Below are 22,513 nucleotides of genomic sequence, written 5' to 3'. Positions count from 1 at the left end.
ATGTTTCTAGACATTAAGACAAATATTCAAAAATGGCGTTTTTTTTTTTAATTTCAGGAAGACACCAATAGAAAAAGATCTGGAGGGGCACCTGGGTGGCTCTGTCGGCTATGTGTCTGATTCTTGATTTTGGCTCAGGTCATGATCTCACGGTTCGTGGGTTCAGGCCCCCCATCACGTCGGGCTCTGCCCTGAAGCCTGCTTGGGATCCTCGCACTGCCTGTCTCTCTGCCCCTTCCCCATTTGTGCTTTCTCTCTCTCTCTCTCTCTATCTCTCTCTCTCTCCCTCAAAATAAATAAACTCAAGAAATAAGAAAATAAAAAAATCTGGAATAGAAAAGTACAATTTCCAGTAACAACTAAACTACGGCATACTTAAGGACATCTAACAAAAGATTTGGAAAGCCCTTAAAGAGAAAAAATTTAAAATGTCATTGAAAGATTTATATGAAGATCTAAGTAAAGAAGGATATGTATGATCTTTTTAACCAATAAAGATTCAGGAAAATGAAAATGGCAGCTTGTCAAAGTAACCCGTAAACTCCACGGAGAATTTCAAAGGGCTTCCCCTTGCGCTCATCAGGGTGAGCCCAAGACCTACCTAAAGGAGTAAGGACAAAACTACCCCAAAGCAAGTTTAAGATATTCATTGTGAAGTACTGTCCCTACTAGATATCAACACTTACTATGAATGCGTGACAGTTAAAGCAATATGCTGGTGGTTTACATATCATATCTCTCATACACAGAGAAAAATCAACTAATTAGTACAGAATGGGGTAACAGAACCACAAATGCGTGAAAATGGTATATAATTCAGTGACATTACAAATCACAAGGAAAGAGCGGGAAACTCTAAGAATGGGACAAGTGGCAATCTATATGGGGACAGATAATACCGAAGCCTTCTCTCGCATCGTACAAAAATATGTGTTTCTAGGTGGATCAAATCCCTAAATCAGAACAGCACCGCTCCTGAGGGATTCACAGGAGACTCTCACACCCCGAGGTGGGGGAGGATTCTTACTCCAGGCACAAAAAGAGAAGCAGAGAGAAACACTTGGTCGGATTTCCCTGCACGCAACATGGAAATCTTTGAGGGAGGAAACAGAAACACACATAGAGATGCACTAAACAGAGTGAACATACAAGCCCCAAACTGGGAATATATCTGCAGTGTATAAACCTAATAGATGTTTTGAATTCAGAATGCATGGAGAACCTCCTGTCGATAAGGAAAGATAGTCCGTCTGTCTGAAAAGTGGGCAAAAGGTATGAATGAGCAATTTAGTCAAAGGTCTGATGAACATTAGAAAAAAGATGCTTGGCATCACCAGTAATTAGTGACTTCCAGAACAACACCGTATGGGGCATAAGCCACAGAACATAGGCCACAGGACATAAGCCACGGAACAAGAAAGGATGGTCATGAATTGGCAATAATAGGTGGGGCCTTAAGGGAGCCTGAGTGACCCATCAGTGAGTCATCCAAATGGTCCCCGTCACTGTGTCCTCGCGATGCTTTCCCCGCAGGCAGCTCACGACAGGAAAACTCCTTCCACGCGTCCAGATCCTAAGTGGGAACGCAAACTCTTCTCAGAACTATTTTCAAATTAACACACCCATTTGAAATCCTTGGAGTGATAAAGCCATTGAAGCTCGTCAGTCCTGGGGATGAAGGAGGAAGAGGAGCTCACATCTGTGGAGGATCTACAATATGTAGACATCCAGTTCCTTATTTTTTTTTTTTTAATTTTTTTTAACGTTTATTTTTTGAGACAGAGAGAGACAGAGCATGAACAGGGGAGGGGCAGAGAGAGAGGGAGACACAGAATCGGAAGCAGGCTCCAGGCTCTGAGCCATCAGCCCAGAGCCCGACGCGGGGCTCGAACTCACGGACCGCGAGATCGTGACCTGAGCCGAAGTCGGACGCCCAACCGACTGAGCCACCCAGGCGCCCCTCCAGTTCCTTGTTTTTTGTTTGTTTCCCCCTTCTCCTTAAGAATTTCATCTTTGCAGAAGCCTCTTACATAATAGCAATCACATTCTGAGACATTTTATATACTGTATAAGGAGACAAAGGCCCCGCGGTCTCTCCAAAGTTTTGTTTTCATCTTGTACATATACAATTTGCATTGTACTCCAGAAGATCTGCCTCCTTAAAAACTGTTTTTTAAATACTTGTCAAACGGTAACATTCACACCCAACGAAAGCGCATCCGGATCTCTCTGGCAGCGTCGTGATTTCAGCAGCGCACGCGCTAGTTTGGGAAGCGGGGAACCAACCTGGCCTCGCGTGTGACTGACCACTGGCAGGTGGCTTACCATTCACAAAGCACTTCCACTGGGCCTGGCCGACGCAGAGGAAAACGACCCGTCCACCTCTGACGTGGGGATAGTAGTTCCATCTTTCAGGGTTGCTTGGAAAACGTGTAAGCATTCGGCGGGGTGTGCCTGACACACAGCAGTTTCATTTGTTATCATCTCCCTGTTGCTACAGGTTGAATTCGGTGTCTCAAGTGCAGTGACATACTCGAGGCCACACAGATAGTAAGGGGAAGTAGGAAGGTATAAAGTCGAAGGCTTCCGAATGCAGGCCTTGTGCTCTTTCTATTGATATCTACCTTTTTTGGGTGTGCAAAAAGTGTAAAATGATTCCCTGTATAAAAAAAGCAAAAACAAAGCACCAAACAAAACAAGCAAAAACGTTGGTGCTGTTGACTATAATGTGAAAGGATCCCGTCCGCCCCACTATCTACCCCTCCTCAAATTCTAACATTAGCCATTCTTTTCTTTGCCTAAACCATTTACCTCTCTTCGCCGGGAACGTCTGCACAGCTTGCTCCCTCGCTCTATTTCGATTTCTGTGCAATTGCCCCCCTGAGCAAAAGTAGAGTTTGGCTTACGATGTACCAGTGACAGGGACGATCCGATGCGGCAGGAAGTAATGCTGATTTAAACCAAGAGTGTAGGCAGGATGTAGAACTCAGAGTCAGGAGGAAATCGGGGCCAGACTTCAAGCCATCTGACCTCTCACAGAAGCATCTTACTTAGCAGCAGGTGCACAAGAAATCGGGCTGCGGGTAAGGGGGTGGGAGTCAAGGACTTGCCAGGCAAGTTAAGCTTTGGAGAATCTCACTCTTGGGAGGACTGAATGTCCAGCAGGGAAGCAGAGGCAGGCAGCCCATGGTACAAACCCAGGGAATTTATCAGGAGGAGGGCTAGGAGGGGCCAGAAAACATCAGCAGTTACATGTGTATAACTGGATCCATGGCAGCGAGACAAATTCTAGACTCCTCTGGGAGCTGGGTCCTTCATGCCACGGCCACCAAGGGCTCAGGACTTCCGTGGGCTTCAGCCCTTGAAGGAAACGACAAGAGAAAGGAGTTGGAACTTGCGAGTTAACAGAGGTCTGTGGTTTAGGTGATGCAGCTGAATAATATCGTCTGCAACCCTTAAGTTTGGCTTTTGTCGCTCAGACGCATACACACTCACAGACAGGCAGACACCTGCGTGTTTCCGCAAGCCTGGATGAGAGGTTTGTTGCCCCATTTCATTAAATGCAACAAATATTTAACAAATGCCAGAGATATGATATGATTCTTGGCACCGTGAAGAAGTAAGCTCACACAGAGCGTCTTTGCCGGGAGAAGAAGCTGACGAGAAACACACAGACAAGTATTAAAAAACAGCTTGGATGGTACTGAGCCCACGCGGAAGGCGTAGCGGGGATGGGCAGCCAGCACAGCAACGGGTGCGGTTGGTACCGTAGAGAGATGGAGACGGGAGAGGGGAACAGCCAAATGTACGCAGAGGACTGGGGAGAAGAAGGCAAGCCCACGGCTTCACAGGGAACGCGGCTCCAGAAGAGAGGACAGGACGTGACAGGACAGGAGTGTTTCCAGAACATTCCAGGGGGTTAAAATCGGCGTGGATGGGTGGGGGGGGGGGGGCAAAGGGAAGAAAGAATGGAGAGGAAGCCAGAGAGGAAGAGTTAGACCAGCTCCCGAAGGCCCCGTAAGCAACTTGCTCTCTGGATGGAATTAGACGGTTCCACGCGGTGGACGTGGCCCATGTCTTCAAGCACATCTCTCCGGCTGCCTGAGAATATGCCGAGGGGCGGTCAGGACGGAAGCCACAAGGCCGGTTCACGGGCTGCTGTGACGCAGGTGACAGGTGCGGGTGCCCGGGTCTGGGCGCGTGCCGGTGACGAGTCTAAGGAGCGATGGGGCGTCAGACAGGTTTGATTTGTACCAGATGGGACTTACGGAGAGGGTGGATGTGGAGGGTCCAAGAGGAGTTAAGGGAAGCACCTGGGTGTTTGGACTGAGCACCGAGAAGGATGTCAGAGGAGCAGGTGTGGAGTGTGTCGGGGGTCCGGGAATTTGGGTTTTGAAGTGTGAACTTGAGACATCTGTCGGAGCTTCAAGGGCGTCCTTTTAGGGGCTCAGGCAGAGTCCCAGGAGAATGCTAGTCTGGTTTGGGAGTCATTAGCATACGCATAGCAGGAGTTAGAGCCAAGTCGGGGGGGGGGGGGCACGCCCCCTGGGAGGGTTGGAAAACCAGGACGAGGTCTTTTTTTTTTAATATGAAATTTATTGTCGACTTGGTTTCCATACAACACCCAGTGCTCATCCCAGCAGGTGCCCTCCTCAATGCCCATCCCCCACCCTCTTGTCCCTCCCCCCCATCAACCCTCAGTTTGTTGTCAGTTTTTACGAGTCTCTTAGGACGAGGTCTTAAGAGGGGACAGTTCTTGAGATAAAGGGACCAAGCCGCTCACGTTTCTGAATACGCCAGGCAAGACGAGGCCTACAGAAATGCCAGACTGGCAGTGTGGCCTCCCTGGGTGCCGTTAACAAGGGCGAACTTGAGGGAGAGGCAGAGAGATGAGGGAGGAGATTAGCAAACCCAGTGCTTGGACTGCAAAGGGGCCAGCAAGTGTGCTGGAAGCAGGACGGAGATGTGGGGTTGAGAGGCTCCTTTCTGGGTCTGCTTGCTTTCCCAGCCAGGGAGACATGGCAGGTGTTTTCACGCCACTGAGAAGGATCTGGCAGGGGTAGAAAATCAGAGGTGCAGAAGACCGGAGTGAAAACTGCTTCAGGAAGCGATACTCAGAAGGGTTCCTGTTTGATACACACCCTGTGTAAAGGAGGCCCGCCCGCTGTTTTCCCCGTGTGGCACCTGCCGGGCGAGAGTGGTGGTCTCCATCCTCACTCCAGGATTTCCGAATCCCCCAAGGATTTCAGGCCATGCCAACCTGCCTCCTAAGGCCGACAGCAATATAGTCAGACAGACGTAGAGGCAAATCCTGCTTCGGCCATTTACATATACGCGTTTCACCCGGGAAATCACAGCCTCCCTAAAGTGTCTACATCCTCGACCGTAAAGCGGGGAAAATGCTATCAACGTGCACTGAAGGATACCGTTGGAATCAGATGAGTCCGTGCAGGTCCAGACCGTGTACTAGAGTCTGGGGGGGAGCAGCCGTTGAATCAAAGTGAGCCATCAGTACCAACGCTACAGAAGTAGGTATATAGTAGCGATATTCCTGTGACAAATAACAGTTTTACCTGGGGGGGGGGGGTGATAACCTGGATTCCAGACTTAAAAGAGACTGTGGGTGGATATCCTTTGAAAATGCTTTCCCCTGGGCCCCTGGGTGGCTCAGTCGGTTAAGCGTCTGACTCTTGATCCAGTTCCAGGTCACGATCTCACAGTTCATGGGATCGAGCCCCGAGTCAGACTCTGCACTGACAGTGTGGAGCCAGCTTGAGATTCTCTCTCTCCCCCTCTCTCTGCTCCTCCTCCGTTGCTGGTGTGTGTGTGTGTGTGTGTGTGTGCGTGTGCCTGCATGTGCTGTCTCCCAAAATAAATAAACTTAAAGAAAAATAAAAATGTTGGGGTGCCTGGGTGGCTCCGTGGGTTATGTGTCTGACTTGATTCTGGCTCAGGTCATGATCTCATGGTTCATAGGATCAGCCCTGCGTTGGGCTCTGTGCTGAAAGCATGGAGACTGCTCATGATTCTCTCTCTCTCTTTCAAAATAAATAAACAAACATGAACAAGATGCTTCCCCGAAGGACAGAGACAAGAGGACTTCGGGGAGGTGGGTGCACGGCGGTGGGGGGGGGGAGGGGGGGTGGACAGAGAGGCTGTGCTGGCTGCAAGGGCGTGGTGGTGGTGAGAGTGACAAAGAAATGGCCTTGAAGTCGCTCCAGTTGCCCAGTGGGCAAGACCAGAGCTTCACGCTCTGGTCAGGAAGACAGGGCCTCGCGCTGCGTGCGGACAGATGTTCTTTATTGAGAGACTTCCAGGCGCTATGCAGGACTTGAGTCACGTCAGCTGGATCACTGGGTCACAGCCTGGGGACCCCGCCAGGGGCACCATGGCATAAAGGGCACTGTCACTAATCGACTGGTAGGGAAACCGCTGGGGAGGCTGAGGCTTAAAAGGGACAACACAGGCTCAGAGACACCAGGTGACACAGCCTCAAGGGACGGTAAAACAGAAGTAAACCCGCCCTTTGAAGCCGATGCCCACCACACCCCTCACCGCTAGGCAGCCTGGCACTCAGCTCCACTCTCCACCAGCGGGGAAGGAGGCAAAAGTCTCCAACCGTTGGAGATTCTGCTGCGAACAAGGGTCTGCTCGGCAACGTTTTGTTTTATCTAAAACAAAAAAAATTTTTTTGGTACCATGTGATGTTTTTAAAGGTGTGCAACGGGATGATTTAGTGCACGTATACAAAGCAGCTTTAGTAGGGACTATGAACCTCTCTGATCGCTGGGAAGGCTGAGGGCAGTCAAGTCAAAGGCAGAGGAAACCCACCCCTGTGCCTCCATCACCTCCCCTCCCCCACGCCTGCAAGGACGCGCCACACCAGGCAGCAAAGCTCCACGCGGGCTCAGCGCTTCTGCGGCCACACCCAGGATGTGGAGACCCGCCTGCCGTGAGACCTGTGAGTCCTGACGTCACCTCCGGGGCAGGGATCCCATCTTGTCAATGCTGCTGTCCCCCAAACCCAGACCCGTCTGAAACCAGCTGCATCAGCCGGCCCGAAGCCCCGCGTGGAGCCTGGCTCGCCTGGCGACCTCCAAACCAGGCCTCCCTCGGAAGGAAGGGACTGGCAAGCCTTCGCCCCCCCGGGGGTGTGCTTCCCGCGTGGGACAGGGCTGGAGAGCTTGGCTTCTGAATGCGGAGGTGAACTTCCTACATGCGAAGTATGTAAAAGACGTTGGCCATGGCCACCCACGAGCACGGCAGGTGTCTGCTATAAGGCCATAACGAGGGGGGTCATTACAGAGAAAGGGGGGTGTGAGAGTCCTTGGGGGTGGGCCCCTGTGAGGTATGCAAAGGCAGGTGTTTAATGGAGCCCATGACCCGGACTCCTGATGATGACTCCAGGGGCAGGTGATGGTGGAGAACAGGGCGAGAGCCAGGACGGGGCCAGCGAGTGAGGAGACGGTGGGCCTACAGGCCCCCGTGGCTGGGACAGTAAGCCATCGGGCCCAGGAGGAAGCGTAGGCCAGGGGGACTTCCGGAGGCCCTGAAGGCCAGAGTTTCAAGAAGGACGAGGTTGAGACCTAGCAAACCCTTCCAGGGAAGAGTCGCTCCATAATTGTCCTTTTCCTCCGCATCTCCTCCCTCCTTCCATGATTCCGTCTGGTTTGCCCTGCTCATGCCGGCTCACCGCGCACTGACCCGGAGCAGGGAAAGGTCAGCACGGGCCACGCAAAGGTCAGCCTGAGAGGAGACCCTGACGCTTTCCCGGCCTTTGCATCCCACACGTTTGCCCGAGTTCTCAGCGCCTGTTCTTCGCGAGCTCGGGACCGTGTGTTTGCGGCGTGTGGTCGCCGTTCTGTTCCCCCCGGCCACCTCCTCCCAGGCCTTTCCCCGCATCCCCGGACCCCAGCGCACTAAGCTCCAGGCCGCCCTGAGCCCGCGTGGCCCCCTCCATCCATCTCACCGTCCTGCATCCCACTAGTTCCCACTCCTCTCCTTGAGTTTCGCTCAAATCCTGCCGGCCTCACTCTGGCTTGACTGCGCCTCCCGTTCATCCGCACGCACCCGGGACGTCTCCAACGGCAATAGCGTGCAAAGAAGCACCCGGGTGCTGGCCGCACGCCGCACTCGTGAAACGTCCTGCCACACCCCCGACCGTGCGACCTGGGGCCAGTCTCTTAACCTAGAGCACCGAATCCACGCAGGTGCTCTCGACCAGACAGAGTCGATGCGCTTAAAGCACTGAGCCGAGTGACTGAGGGCCCACGGCTCTCGGCAGACGCAGTCCGTTACCAATAATCAGCATCATCACCGCCATCGTATCGATGCACCGATTTATGCGGCCTGATGTCTTGTCCGCCTTATTCACCGAAATGTAAACCCTGGGGGGGCAGAAACTGAATCCATTCTGTTGAAAAACAAAAGTAAAAAAAGAAAATCGGCACAGGGGCTAGACTATCTTAAGACTTCAATGCAAATTTGTGAAATATGTGATTCCCGTGTACTCCGTGTAAAAAATAACCCCGTTTGCAGAGGACCAAGCGTCCCCGCCACCAGAAAACACAAGGCGTGCGGTCACAAGGTCCCACTGGCCTTTTCCACCCAGGGGCAGGATGACGAATCCAACCTCAGCAAATCCGGGATCAGCGACGATCTGGGCCTCTCTTACCTTCGCCTCCTGACCCCTCCCGTGCGTGAAGTCTCCACCGCCCACCCCACCCCCCCAGCGGGCGAGACGCCAGCCCCACGGTCTTGTGCAGCTCTGCCCTCCACCTTGGGCCCCCACATCTGGCCAATACCATTCACACGAACGGCTATCAACATGGCCGGTGAGGGTGGGGGTGACGGCAGCCGGAAAAATATTTATTTTTCATAAATAAAAACCCTCATCCTTCCCGACGCTAAGTTCTCCTTGAAACACCCCCAGGGAAGCCCGTCTGGAGGAACCATCCTGTGCTGAGACAAGAACAGAGGGAGCAGCATGGTGATTCGGGTATTTAAATCCCAACATTCCTGTTAATCATGCATTAATGGAGTTTTCATGGTGATAATCTGTCACGCCATTTGTGTGTTACGAAAGGCAACCCCAGGCTTCTCCGTCCTTCTGGAGACTCGAGTTTTGAACTTGACAAGGGACAAGTCGCACAGACGGACGTCTGCAGGGCCGAAAGGTCCTTGATCCCTGGGGTTTTCTGCATCATCAGAAACTCCTCTATTTCTGTTACCGCTGAGGGAAAACAGAAACCATGTACTGAGTGAATCCCGCCTGCGGTAAGAGGGGAGAGCGGCCCTCACCAGGACATCAGGAGGGCGGGAAGAGGGGACGGGACGGAAGAAAGCATCGGGTCGTTGTGACACGATCAGCCTTCGCTGACCATCGCGGGGGACAGAAGTGGCTCCGGCAGATGGAGTCACGTCTATGTAGGTGCAGCACGCAAGTTGTGTCTCTGACGCCTGGACCCTCCGTACCCTGGCCCTGAGGCCAGGATGTTTTTTCATGGGCGGAGGTGTGCAGGCGCCGGGAGCCTGGTGTCCGATGGGTCATGACATCAAGGGCGCGACCTACACCTTCAGCCCGGTTTATCCCAATTCAGTCCCAAAGCATACACCTCCCACGAGGCAAATGCTGTTCCTCTGCCCAGCCCCCAGGTCAATGACGCTGTGCTGTTCAAATGCCCCCAGGTCAATGACGCTGTGCCGCTTGTTTCCTACGTATTGTTGGCTAAAAGTAGCTTTTCTAGGTCACCTGGGTGGCTCGGTCGGTTGAGCATCCGGCTTCAGTTCAGGCCATGACCTCCCGGTTCGTGGGTTTGAGCCCCGGGTCGGGCTCTGTGCTGACGGCTTGGAACCTGGAGCCTGCTTTGATTCTGTGTCTCCCTGTCTCTCTCAGCCCCTCCCCTGCTCTCTCTCTCTCTTTCTCTCTCTCTCTGTCAAATAAATAGACATTAAACATTTTTTAATAAAAGTAAATAAAAAAAATAAAAGTAGCCGTTCTTCAGTTTATCTCCATTCTCAAGCTGGATTTTCGTCCATCATCCAACCCACTCCGTCTCTCTTCCCACCTCTTTCAGTCACAGAAAAGACAGCATCTTTCTTAAGAAAACCTGCTAAGGATTGTCACTCACATTCAAGACGGACCCGCTTTCCATAGCACCCTCTGGCCTGAGCGACCAGCTATTTCCGAGCCATTCGTCTAGGTGCTTCCAAGTACAGTTCAATCAATATTCCTAACGGCCGTGCAAAGTAAGCGATATTACTATCCCCGCTTTCTAGATGAGGTGATGGGGGTTTAGGTGACGTGAACAGGGTGGAAACGGGGTCTGATCTCCGGAGCACCTGCTGCTAAAGGTTACACAACACTGCCGCCCGGTGGCAGCGTGCAGAAGTACAACTCGACCCAACAGGAACCAACCTCCAGGAGGAGGTGGGAGACCCAGAGGTGGGTCTTGCTTAAAGAGGCCCCTCTTGGGGGTCGTGAGTCCAGCCCCGCGACATGCAGGTTTCCCTGCTCAGTCTCACTATCCGGCTCTCCCTTAAGAAGACACTTCCTGATTTCATCCCTTCGCGCTCAGGACAGCTAATGCAACCCAAAACACAGGGCCGCTCAGCTTGGTTATTCAAATCCTGCAGCAGCCTGGACGAAGGCATCTCCCTGAGCCTCTGAATCGCCAGATCATGACGGGGACTGGCCGGAGGCTGCAGCCAGCCGGCTGCCGGAGCCCACGACCACAGCACCGGTTCTGGAAGCTGCCCTGTCCCCGCCCTGGAAGCCGCCAGCAGCCAGGGGTCTAGTGGAAACTCAAAGTCCCAGCCTCCCCGACTCCAGGGAACCCAGGGAGCTTGGCCGAGGCCCCTGTCCCAGCTGCACCGCCGTCCACCTTCGCCCTCCGCCCGGTCTGCCCCCCCCCCCCCCCGTGCCTCCTTCCAGGGGTCGCGAGCACACCTGCTGGAGATTTCCTCCAGCAAATCTTGTCTGCTTCTTGGGGAACCGGCCTGAGACAATATTCAGCTCTGGTTCCGCGGCCTTTACAGAAACCGCCTCCTAAAATAAAGCCAGATCCGCAGCAGGAAGGCGCTTACCACAAGGGCACGTGCCAGAAGGTGGAAATAACACGAGTCGCGGACGGCGGGGGAGGAGCCCTTGTCCTGCAGCGCTAGAAGCGGGCGGTGGTTTCACATTCGATGACGTCGTAATGGCCTTCGTGCCACCTGACTTGGCTGACCTCCAGTTTTTTAATCTCTCCGTGAAAGGGTCTCGTTACGTGTTTTCTGTGACCACCCCAGGCCAAGTCCAAAACTGTACTTAAATCTGCACAGGGAAAACTCTCACCGTCTTTCCTAGAAGGTTGTGTGAAGGTTGTGTGTTCGTTTTGTTTTGGCCTTGACCTGCGGATCTGGCATCCCCTGCTGTGATTAGGGACTCGGGGCTTTCTGCCAGTGCCAGCATGGGACTCGGGTAAGGCAAGGCTCAACTCTAGGAAACCCCTGGGGCAGTGACTTTTGATCCTCCTTTGGGGGGAAGCTCTCTTTTCAACGGACACTAAACACGTTCGCCAGGAAACAGTCTATTCAACCACATAGGCATGAAGGGTCTCGGCCTCAAAGCCTCCAGCTCTTCTGGAATAGTTTCCCACTAACCTTCCTTCCTTCTAGTTTCTTCTTCAATTCGAAACGCGGGCTGTGAAAGCAGCAAAGACGAATTGGTTAAGTGAGACATCTCGTTCTGAATCTTAAGGTTTGTAGAACTCGGCTTGCGACATCCTGAGCAAAGGGTGAACTTAGGAGGGAGGTGGGGGGGGGGGAAGTAAAAGATAAAGTAATGTAAGAAATACAGTAGAAAGAAATTATGAGATAAAAGTTAAATTTGCTACATTCGGCCAGTCTTGGCCTCACAGGTGCGAAGGACAGAAAAGCTGTTCTCCAAAGGGATTATTTCCGTGTGTGGCTGTGGGACCCCTGAAAAAAGGGCAGAGTCAGTTCACGGTAATACCGTGTTTCCGTTTTCATGTGACAGGCTGGGTTCCTTCCCACTGAGCCCTCTGGGGAAGCGGAGGAGGAGGTCTCGTGATCCCTGAAGATTCCCAAGTTACAAGAGCGCCCTGTATGCTTGAGGGCAGATGGCGGGTCACCGAGGACAATGAATAAAACTATACACTTATAAGATACAATCATTGCACGTAACCTCATTATCTCTGTACGGGGAGCAATCTGTAGGAGAGTGTGAATCAAGGCAAACGGCCCAAGGTTTCCTCTCTGGATTGCCTTTTATTTGGAAAGTACCTTAGGAGGCCAAAATGTAAAGGAAGCGTTAACCAGTGGGGTGTGTGTGTGTGTGTGTGTGTGTGTGTGTGTGCTGTTCATCGAAATGCCTATAATTTCCAAACCAAAAGAAGTGGCTTTGTCCTTCTCCATTGAAAAGTTCGTCTTAAGGAGGTGGACCTTTAAACCCATCTCACCTGTAAAAATGTTCTGTCACAAAGGGGATTTCTATGGGACACATAGAACAGAAAGTGAACGGTGTCCCTGGAGTTTTGCGATATGACAGAGGCAGCGGGAGCAAAGAGGGTGCTTTGTCCAAAGACACACACGTCCTAAAGACACCCTTGCTTCTAACTCACAAACTAAGGAAGGAAACGACTGATGTGAAACCCCCAGATTGGTCTGGGTCTTACAATGCATTAAAATAAAGATTCTCGAAAAGGGAGAGCAAATGATTATAGTCTGGCAATCCACTTGTCAGTATTTAACTTAGGAAACCCACATGTGAGCTCATACTTGAATAAATGGCTCTTCATCCTAACGTAATTTTTTAATGTTTATTTATTTTTTGAGAAAGAGAGAAATAGAGCGTGAGCAGGGGAGAAGCAGACAGAGAGGGAGACACGGAATCCGAAGCAGGCTCCAGGCTCCCAGCTGTCAGCACAGAGCCCGATACGGGGCTCGAACCCACGAACCATGAGATCATGACCTGAGCCGAAGTCAGATGCTTAACCGACTGAGCCACCCAGGTGCCCCCTAACACAATTCTAACAGTAAAATATGAAAACATGCCTGAACCCACAGAACTAAGAGACTAGCCACCAAAGTGGCCGTGGAAGAATGTGACACATGTGTCACACGACTGATTTACCGTGTTGCGTTATTACAAGGTGACCTAAGTGCCATGAATATATGGGCAGCAAAGCCTTGTTGCAGCTCATAGCAGTTTCAGCCCTAACAAAACACGCCCCATATGACGTACTTTAGAGACTGGACCCCATTCTCTGCAGCCCGTCACCGTCAGACAGGAGCAGGCAGGCGTTCTCTTCCGGGGGGAGCAGAAGACATGGGGGCTGGGGACACAGCCCATGTGGGGGATCTGAGAGAGAGGGGGTGCACCCTTATGCCATTTCGGGGATTCTCCAGGCCCAACCACATCCCCCCACGGATGGCAACAATTCTGGTGTCCATGTCTAGCTGGAGAAACTAAGATGTGAAGAGATGACGTTCCCTGCCCAAGGTCACAAAGGTCTAGTAGAGGAATAAGAACTTGATCCCAAGTAGTCCTTCTCCGGGACCTGAAATCTTAACCAAATACCAGTCTGCTTCTGCACAAATAAAATACTAGGAAGATGCTCAGACACACACACCCGCACACGCCCCACCCCCCATGTCATTCACAAATGGAAAAAATATTCGTGGAAGCATGTCTGATTCCACAGAGCGAAGCAGGTGATTTCAGCTCTCGTCCTGGCTAGGGAACCGTCAAAGGCCCCTGAATTTCCTGAGGGTCAGTGGAGTGACGGAGCCAGGCACATCAGATTCTGGGGGGAGAACTAGACTTCATCTTTGCAACAGATGACCTAGAAGAAAGTCAGTTCGTAATACTGATTAGTGAACTTGCAGGTGCTTGAAAAGGTGCACCTCTAGAGTTTTGATTAGTGGAGAGAAATCCATTTGGAAGAACAATTTGCAGAGGCTTGCCACCGGATTCTGTTCCGATCAAGCTGTTTGTGTTTCCCTTGGAGCCGCAGAAAATACTCAACACACATGTTTGAAAACACAAAGAAGGAAGGGAAGCTTGCCTGTGTTGGTTAGCACAGTAGAAGTCTCAAATAACCTAAAAGGACTAGAAAAAAAACCAGGCACCAGAAGTTGGCAAAATCCATTTTCATCAAGTGAAGTTATGGAACCTGATCTGTGTAAGTGCTTGTCTGACCGGAGGAACTGCGTTAACAGTTCGGTGCCTATTTCCATATGAAATAGGAAGTGACACGCATAAATCCGTTTCAAGTGGATTGAAAACTTAAGAAAGACAGAGCCATAACACTTTTAGGAGAAGAGATAAACCAGTAGCTTCACGGCAGTTGGGCAGTGACGGATCCAGAATGAAAACCACGGAAAAAGAAGTTGATAAATTATATGGCATTAAAATTGGCACCGTCTGTTAATTAAAACATGTCAGAGAAAGTGGGAAGACCCAGCCAGAAACTGGAAGAAGGCGTGTGCAGGCCCGTAACGTACAGAGAGGTCCCATAAATCTCGAAGAAGGCGGCCACGCAGCTCAACAGACAAATGAGCCAGGGGTGTGGACGGCACAGGAGAAAACACAGCTGTGAGACTCACACATGAGCAGCTGTTCGACCTCAGTACAGGTCATCAAGGACATGAACGCATAAACCACGGTGGGGCCGTATTTCCCCATCGGCAGAGACACGAATTCAGGTCTGACAAATCCAAATATGCTGAGGATGTGGCCACACGGAAAAGCTTATAACTGCAGGCTGTATGTAACACGTCCACACAGCGTGTTTGGAGCATATTGTGGTGTTATCTATGAATTTGGGTTTTTTTTTTCCAGTTTTACTAAAATATAACTGACAGAGCACCTGGGTGGCTCAGTTGGTGAAGCATCCAACTCTTGATTTCAGCTCAGGTCGTGATCTCACAGTTCGTGAGTTCGAGTCCCGCATCGGGCTCTGCACTGACAGCATGGAGCCTGCCTGGGATTCTCTCTCTTCCTCTTTCTCTGTCCCTCCCCTGCTTTCTCTCTCTCTCTCTCTCTCTCTCCCTCAAAATAAATAAATACACTTAAAAAGATAAAATTGACATAGTATTTATAAGTTTAATGCATATGGCATGATGATTTGATAGTTGGATGTTTTGTGAAACGATCACCTCAATAGGTCTATAACATCCATCACCTCACATGGTTACGATTTTTTTGCTTGTGATGAGAACTCCTAAGCTCTCTCTTAGCAACTTTCAGATGTACAATAGAGTATTGCGACCCATTGTCACCACGCTGGACGCTACATGCTCAGGAGGTTTTTATCTTGTCACGGCAAGTTTGACCACCTTCACCCAGTCCCCCCACCCCTGACTCCCCGCCTCAGGCAACCACACATCTGACCTCTATTACTAGGAGTTTGGCTTTTGTCAGATTCCACATGTAAGTGGGGTCAGATAATATTTCTTTCTCCGACTTAATAAAGTTAGCATAATGTCCTCCGGGTCCATCCTCAAATGGTAGAATGTCCTTCCACCGTGCATCTACACCGCATGTTTATGCATTCATCTACTGACAGACACTTGGGTTGTCTTCACGTCTTTGCTTTTGTGAAGAATGCAGCAACAAACACGGGGGGTGCACGTACCTCTTCGGGACAGTGATTTCCTCTCCTTTGGATTTATAGCCAGAAGTAGAATCACTGGCTCACGTGGTAGTTCTATTTTTAGTTTTTTGAGGACCCTCTGTACTGTTTTCCCCAGTGGCTGCACCAACTTACAAACCCACCAACAGTGTGTGAGGGTTCTTTTTTCTCCACATCCTCACCAACACTTGTAACCTCTTGTCTTTTTGATGAGGCTAAGTACCTGTTCAGGTTCTTTGCCCATTTTGAAATTGGAGTATGTGTTCTTTTGCTATTGAGTTGTATGAGCTCCTTATTTATTTTGGATATTAACCCTTATCAGATGTGTGGTTTGCAAATATTCATTACGTATTAATTTTAAAGATACACCTATCCTCTGACGCTGCACTCCAAGTCCTAGGGAAGCTTTTTAGCAGCACTGTTTGTTAAAGAAAAAAAAAAGTAACCAACGGTGGAATGGAGAAATAAACTGTGGTATATCCATACAGTCATGTAGTGGAATATTATACAACTGTGAAAAGATCTGCAGTCACAATAATAACATGAATGAATCTTAGTGAGTTGTTGAAGAATATATGTAATATTATTCCATTTATTTAAAGTCTAAAAATGTACAAATTCAATAATATTTATTGGTACAAAACATCAAAGAAAAGCAGAGGGATAAAAACACAGAAAATTCAGGATAGTAGTTATTTCAGGGGAGCAGGAGGTAGGTGGGACTGGAGGGGCAACCGGGGAGCTTCAGAAATCAAGGTAATACTGTATTTTATAAATCGGGTGGCAGGCACATAGATATTTATTGTGCCGATATACCTTTTGCATCTTAAGCAAGTGCTGTGTGTATCTATGCAGTATTTAACAATTTTGAAAAATCAAAGGCTTCGATACTTTTTTTTAGCATTGGTGGTATGGCACTCTCCTGCAGCTATTTAGAAAGGTTTTTGTTTTTGTTTTTGTTTTTTTTAACATTTTTTATTCATTTTTGAGAGACAGAGCATGAATAGGGGAGGTGCAGAGAAAGAGGGAGACACAGAATCCAAAACAGGTTCCAGGCTCCGAGCTGTCAGCACAGAGCCGGACGCGGGACTTGAACCCACGAACCCGGAGATCATGACCTGAGCCAAAGGCGGATGCTTAACCAACTGAGCCACCCAGGCACCCCAAGGTTTCAGTTTTTTAAATTTTTCCAAAATTAAAGATTTTGCTCTGCCTTTTTGTTTTGTAAGTCCAATTTATTTTCAGTCTTATTCTAGACTGTTTATGCTAGAAAACAAAAGTAAAACCGCCTGAATATCAAAAAGTTATTTTATTATTTCTTTCATTAAGTGCACGCCATTTTCTTTCTGTTGTTATTACAAAAGCAATTTGAGTCTTGACTGAAAATCAAAAAACGTAGCCCAACAAAAGTAGCAAAAAACCAACACTCATAACCCACCGTCCAGAGAGAGACAAGCCCGTAACCCTTCTGTGGCAAGCCTTTCAGACCGTTTTCCTCACTGGCTATGAGTTCCTGTAGTCGTGGGAAGAGTGGTGTTTTGTCACACATGTTTTCTAATCTAATGTAATGTATTTAGTCAATCTAATTCAAAGTGCAGAAAATTCTGGACTGCCCTCTGTCTTTTGCCTCCGCGACCTGAGGGATCTGTAAAATAATCCCGTTGTTTTACCAAACTAGGGCTGAGATGGAGAAGAGTTGCCCCTGTGAGGGTCCATGCCAATCGGATGGTGGTGGTTGCCTCACTCGGTGGGGACAGAGCTGAGCCACAAGCTCTGTCTGTGCCCAGGGCTCTGGAAGTGAGAGGACAGGACAAGAGGGCTCATGCCCAGTGGTGCCATCCCAGCCTGCAGGCCTCTGTCCACGTGACAGCTCCCTCTGCTCCCTCTATTTTGCCAGGCTCCACTCATGATAGCCTAACCCCGTTTGTCCTCTTCCTTTACAGCCCACGTTGAACCTGGTTCCTCTGATACCCAAAGTGTCTGTAACTCGAGCTCTCTAAGTACCACACTTGCGTTGAAGTAGACAGACCTACTCTTAAAATGTCATAATGGGTGCCTGGAAATCTGTAATGGCTAGAAGCATTGAAAATTTTCATAACTTAATTGGCAACGTTGTACATTGCATACTATCAAGAACTCCCTAAGAAGGAGGGAAGAACATCAAAAAGGAAAACACCACAGCCTGGATTTGTCCTTCACGTTGATGACTACAGATGTTCCTGTTCAAACCAGGGCTATTATGGTGATGGGAAGGGCCAACCTGAGAAGAAACTGCAGAGAATATAGAATTTGGACCAGGGTTTCACATATTAAATCTCAACAAAATCTGAGCCATCACATCACACCCGTGCATTTTTAGAAACTCTCTGTCCGTTAGCATACACAAGACTGGAACTCCTCTTGGTGGAGTAGGCCTTGGCACTAAGAAGTCTCTACTACTGGAAGAGGGGGCTGGTCCCTGATATACCCTAAGCTGTCCTGTGAACCTGGTGAGTCATCTGCCGCTGTCCACCCACAGTGTTACTGCGTGCTAGAGATATCCCCCAGAACTGGTTACCCAAGGCTTCTCACCTGAGACTCAAGGCGGACAAGCAGGTGTAGAGCAAAGAGCAGGGACTCTACAACTCTTACATATCTTCGCATCCTTCCAGGGGACGCCCGGGTGGCTCAGTCGGTTAAGCATCCCACTCTTGATCTCAGCTCAGGTCTTAATCTCAGGGCGGTGAGTTCAAGCCCCACGTTGGGCTCCGCGCTAAGCGTGAAACCTGCTTCAAACAAACAAACAAACAAAAACACATCCTTCCAGGCACCAGCTCTGGGCTTTGGGGATATCTTTTAGCCTGAGTCTTCTCTGTCAAGGAAGATATAACACGCACTTCGCAGCAATGGGGAAGAGGAGGAAGGTAACGTGCCAACATTCTGCAGCCCAAAGGCTAGCCCACCGTTTGAGCTTAACCATTGCCCGTTGTGTCACGTATAACCAGGGAATGATCCTCCAGGATCTGATAAATTGCCCTTTATTTCTCACTGCAAACATTTTTTTATGGGTTTTGATGCAGCTTATCCATAGTGTCCTTTTCCAGCTTTAAGGGACACTTTAAACTCATTGCTGGTAAGGCAGCCCCCCCACCCTCTGCGTATGTCCATGGCCTTCTAGCTCTTCCACGAGGTGTGACCACAACCACAACAGCATGGCGGCACGCTCGGGGGACGCACGCAGGGCCCCTCACTCGGGTCGCAGCTGGAGCCAGGCGCGACGAAGGCGTGGCGCCTCGGAGGTGTGGCAGCCACGCACCCACGCGACACCCACCCGGGACCCAGGTGCCTTCGGTCTCAGGGACGGGCTCTGAGGGGCTGTGCCGGCCTGTGGTGACATAAACAAAGGGATCCCTTTCTTCTTGAATCGCTTTGCTGCTTGCGATCGGGGTCACAAACCAGACGTTTGGTTGCCCTGATATGAAGGCAACTCGAAGGCACAGGAAATCTGAAATTACAAGAAAGCCCTCAGGCCTCTCTTTCACGCTTGAGGGGGAGGAATCCTTGAGCTGCAGGATGTAAAAAATTCGGAACTGCGCCTAAATCTTAGGGAAACCACTAAGTCCTGTAACCGTGTCATCTCCGAGACGTCTGTGGCATCCCTTAATGGCCAGTGGACCAGTGTTCCGGAATCTTCAGGATCCATCCTACCGTATGCTTTGCAGAGCCCTTCTGCATGCATGTTTTATGAAATCTCAGCAGCCAAATGAAATAAGTAATATTTCCCAGCACCTCAGCAGTACGAAACCAGAGGCTCCGATTCCAAGGCCAATTCTCTCCCACTCGACGGCAGCACCGATGGCCCGTGCCTTGTTCTTCCAGCTCCTCGCCTGCCAGGCTGTGCACAAATCCACCGTCTTTGGGAGGCTCGCCCCGCATGCACACACACAGTGTCACAGCCACACACAGTGTCACAGCCACAGCAAACCCCCGAGAGGCGGACTCAGTAGAGCGAGAGGGAACCAGTGATTGTCCAGGCGACCGCGATGCCTGGGTTCAAGCCCCATTCCTGGGCTTGGCTGCGTCAGCTGCGACCTTGAGCAAGTCACTTAACCCATGTTTGAATTGCCTTACCTGGAAAATGGGATAATAGCGGAACTTGAGGGTCGCACAGATGAATGCATATAAATCACTCAGATCAGTGCCTGTTGTGTGGCTCAAACCCCACTGGTTCACATCGCTACCCTGGCAAATCCGTTTTCTGTCTCAGGAACCCTAGGCACAACAGCCACCCGATCACAAAAGGCCATCAGAAGACATGCCTTCTCCCTCTGAGGTAGCGTTCCACTCCGGGGAGGGACAGCCTTCGTTGTTTGTTTGTTTTTTATTTGACAGATCGTCAGATGATTCATGAAAGTCCATTTTAAAGAATGTCTCCTGGGGCGTCTGGGCGGCTCCGTCGGTTGAGCGTCCGACTTCCGCTCAGGTCACGATCTCGCGGTCTGTGAGTTCGAGCCCCACATGGGGCTCTGTGCTGCCAGCTCGGAGCCTGGAGCCTGCTTGGGATTCTGTGTCTCCCTCTCTCTCTGCCCCTCCCCCATTCTCTCTCTCTCTCTCTCTCTCAAAAAATAAATAAACATTAAAAACATTTTAATAAAAAAAAAATAAAGAACGTCTCCTAATGTTCAGAGCAGAAGCAGAATGAGCATCTTCTATCAGGAACTCACCTACCTGGGGCCCTTGCAGCTTTGCCCGCTCACGTCTGAGGCTCTTCACACACGGTAGTGACTGCATTCTCTTGAGCTCCGGGCACAGATGCCCAAGTCCCGGGAAACAGAAGTTTCTCATATTCGGCCCCCATCTCACCACGGTAGGGCTCCACCACGTCCAGTTCGTGCGGGGTCTATAGCGGAAGAGGGGCCGCTGACCCTCGTCTGTCCCTACAGACCTCTGTGTGCTCCCCAGCGTGGCGGCCCCGACCACATGTGGCTGTTGGAACTTACAACCAAGTGAGATCAAATCAGAGTAAAAGTACTTTCCTCAGTTGCATGAACCACCCTCCCAGTGCTGGACAGATCTCCCTTCTCTTCTTGTTCTCTGCCCTCTCGGCTGCAGAAAGGCAAGGACGTCCTCCCTGAACACCAGATCGGAAAGGTGCCGTTTCCCCTTTTCCATTTCTTGCCAGTCGTCTCCCTCTCCCCAGTTCACCCGCACCGACGACGCAGAGAGGCTGTGCAGGAGTTTTGGTCATCATCAAAGGAGCTGTTTTGGACCCTCGTTAAGCAGAGGCTCTGACATGCAAACTAATCTAGCTATTATTTCCACCCCGGGGGCGGGGGTGGGTGAGAGATAGTCCTACCTTGTCCTGAATTCTCGCATATGTTAAGCAGAGCTAACAGGGAAAACCGACAGTCATTTTTTTCTTAGTTTTATGATGTTGTTCGGCCTTCTCCACCCATGATGTGGGCATCTGTGTAATTCAAGGCGTTCGATGTTAATGCTAAAAATAAAGATGGGGATTATGGGCCGAATGACGGAAGATCTGAAAAGCTCAGGAGGAGATCATAGGAGCTGCTGAGGGATGGGGAAGTCGGGGCTGAGCCACAGTGGCGGGGGGCAGGGGGCTCTCCCAGAAATCAGAGCAGTCTGGCGTCAGGGGTGCGGGCCTGGGAGCTGGTGGTCCCTGCACAGCAGCCACCAACCACAGGGGCAATGGGACCCTCCACGTGTGCAGTAGATGAACTGAACTTTACACTGTATTTAATTTTAATTTAAAAACTCGTACTCGGGGCGCCTGGGTGGCGCAGTCGGTTAAGCGTCCGACTTCAGCCAGGTCGCGATCTCGCGGTCTGTGAGTTCGAGCCCCGCGTCGGGCTCTGGGCTGATGGCTCAGAGCCTGGAGCCTGTTTCTGATTCTGTGTCTCCCTCTCTCTCTGCCCCTCCCCCGTTCATGCTCTGTCTCTCTCTGTCCCAAAAATAAATAAACGTTGAAAAAAAAATTTTTTTTAAAAATAAATAAAAATAAATAAATAAATAAAAACTCGTACTTGATCCGGTTACTGGAATACCTGGGGTACGATTGAAGTAACTTGAATATGTAAATCTACTTTTTCAACCAGAGATTTAATGAAATCTAAATACAGATTAAGGATTTCTGATTAAAATTTAGAATCCAGGCTGAGACGTGCTCTAGGAGTAAAATGCACACAATACTTCGAAGACTTAGGACCAAAATGTGAACGATCATGTGAATAATTTTTATGACTGTGCGTTGAAGTATTAATTTTTTGATATATTGGGTTAAATCGCACACTTTATTAAAATTGACTTCATTTGTTTCTTTGTACATTTGCTTATTTGTTAGTGCAGTACGATTGACACACAATGTCACATTAGTCTCAGGGGTACAACACACTGAATGCACATCTCTATCCATTATGTCACGTTCCCCACGAGCATAGTTGCCATCTGTCACCCTACAGGCTATTACGGCACCATTGACTGTGTTCCCTCTGCTGTGCCTTTCATCCCCGTGACTTATTCCTTCCAGAGCTGGAAGCTGTACCTCCAGTTCCCCTCCCCCATTTTGCCCATCTCTTCCCATCCCCCCTCCTCTGGCCACCACCGGTTTGCCCTCTGTATCGATGGGCCTGCTTCTGCTTTTGTTTGCTTGCTTTTTAGATTCCGCCTAGGAGTGAAATCACACGGTATTTGTCTTTCTTTGACTTATTTCACTCAGCATAAGACTCCCTAGGTACCTACATGGATGTTTCTTTTCCCTTTTTAATGTAACTACTAGAAAATTGAAAATCACACATGCGGTGGGCCGCCTGGGTGGTTCAGTCGGTGAAGCGTCCGACTTCGCTCAGGTCATGATCTCACGGTTCGTGAGTTCGAGC

At 50.1% G+C, this 22,513-nt stretch overlaps 1 long non-coding RNA gene across 2 annotated transcripts; it reads right to left on the bottom strand.

Annotated features, from left to right (window-relative positions):
- Positions 1-3,939: 3,939 nt before the first annotated feature.
- LOC121015540 (uncharacterized) lies at positions 3,940-18,943 on the bottom strand. Of its 2 annotated transcripts, XR_005783855.1 has the most exons (5): positions 18,210-18,943; positions 11,644-11,782; positions 6,556-8,413; positions 5,142-5,551; positions 3,940-4,475 (listed from the first exon to the last, which is right to left on the bottom strand). It is a non-coding gene; the product is annotated as an uncharacterized LOC121015540 (long non-coding RNA). The 2 variants fall into 2 exon arrangements; XR_005783856.1 differs by lacking the exons at positions 6,556-8,413; positions 11,644-11,782; positions 18,210-18,943 and having other exon boundaries at positions 5,142-5,267; positions 5,427-5,751.
- Between the last annotated feature and the right edge of the window lie 3,570 nt (positions 18,944-22,513).

The sequence above is a fragment of the Herpailurus yagouaroundi genome, unplaced genomic scaffold (genome assembly GCF_014898765.1).
Source record: "Herpailurus yagouaroundi ecotype Mexico unplaced genomic scaffold, PumYag 207, whole genome shotgun sequence".
Lineage (NCBI taxonomy): Eukaryota > Metazoa > Chordata > Mammalia > Carnivora > Felidae > Herpailurus > Herpailurus yagouaroundi.
The sequence above is the reverse complement of the archived record's forward strand: the minus strand, read 5'-3'. Positions and strand labels throughout refer to the sequence as shown.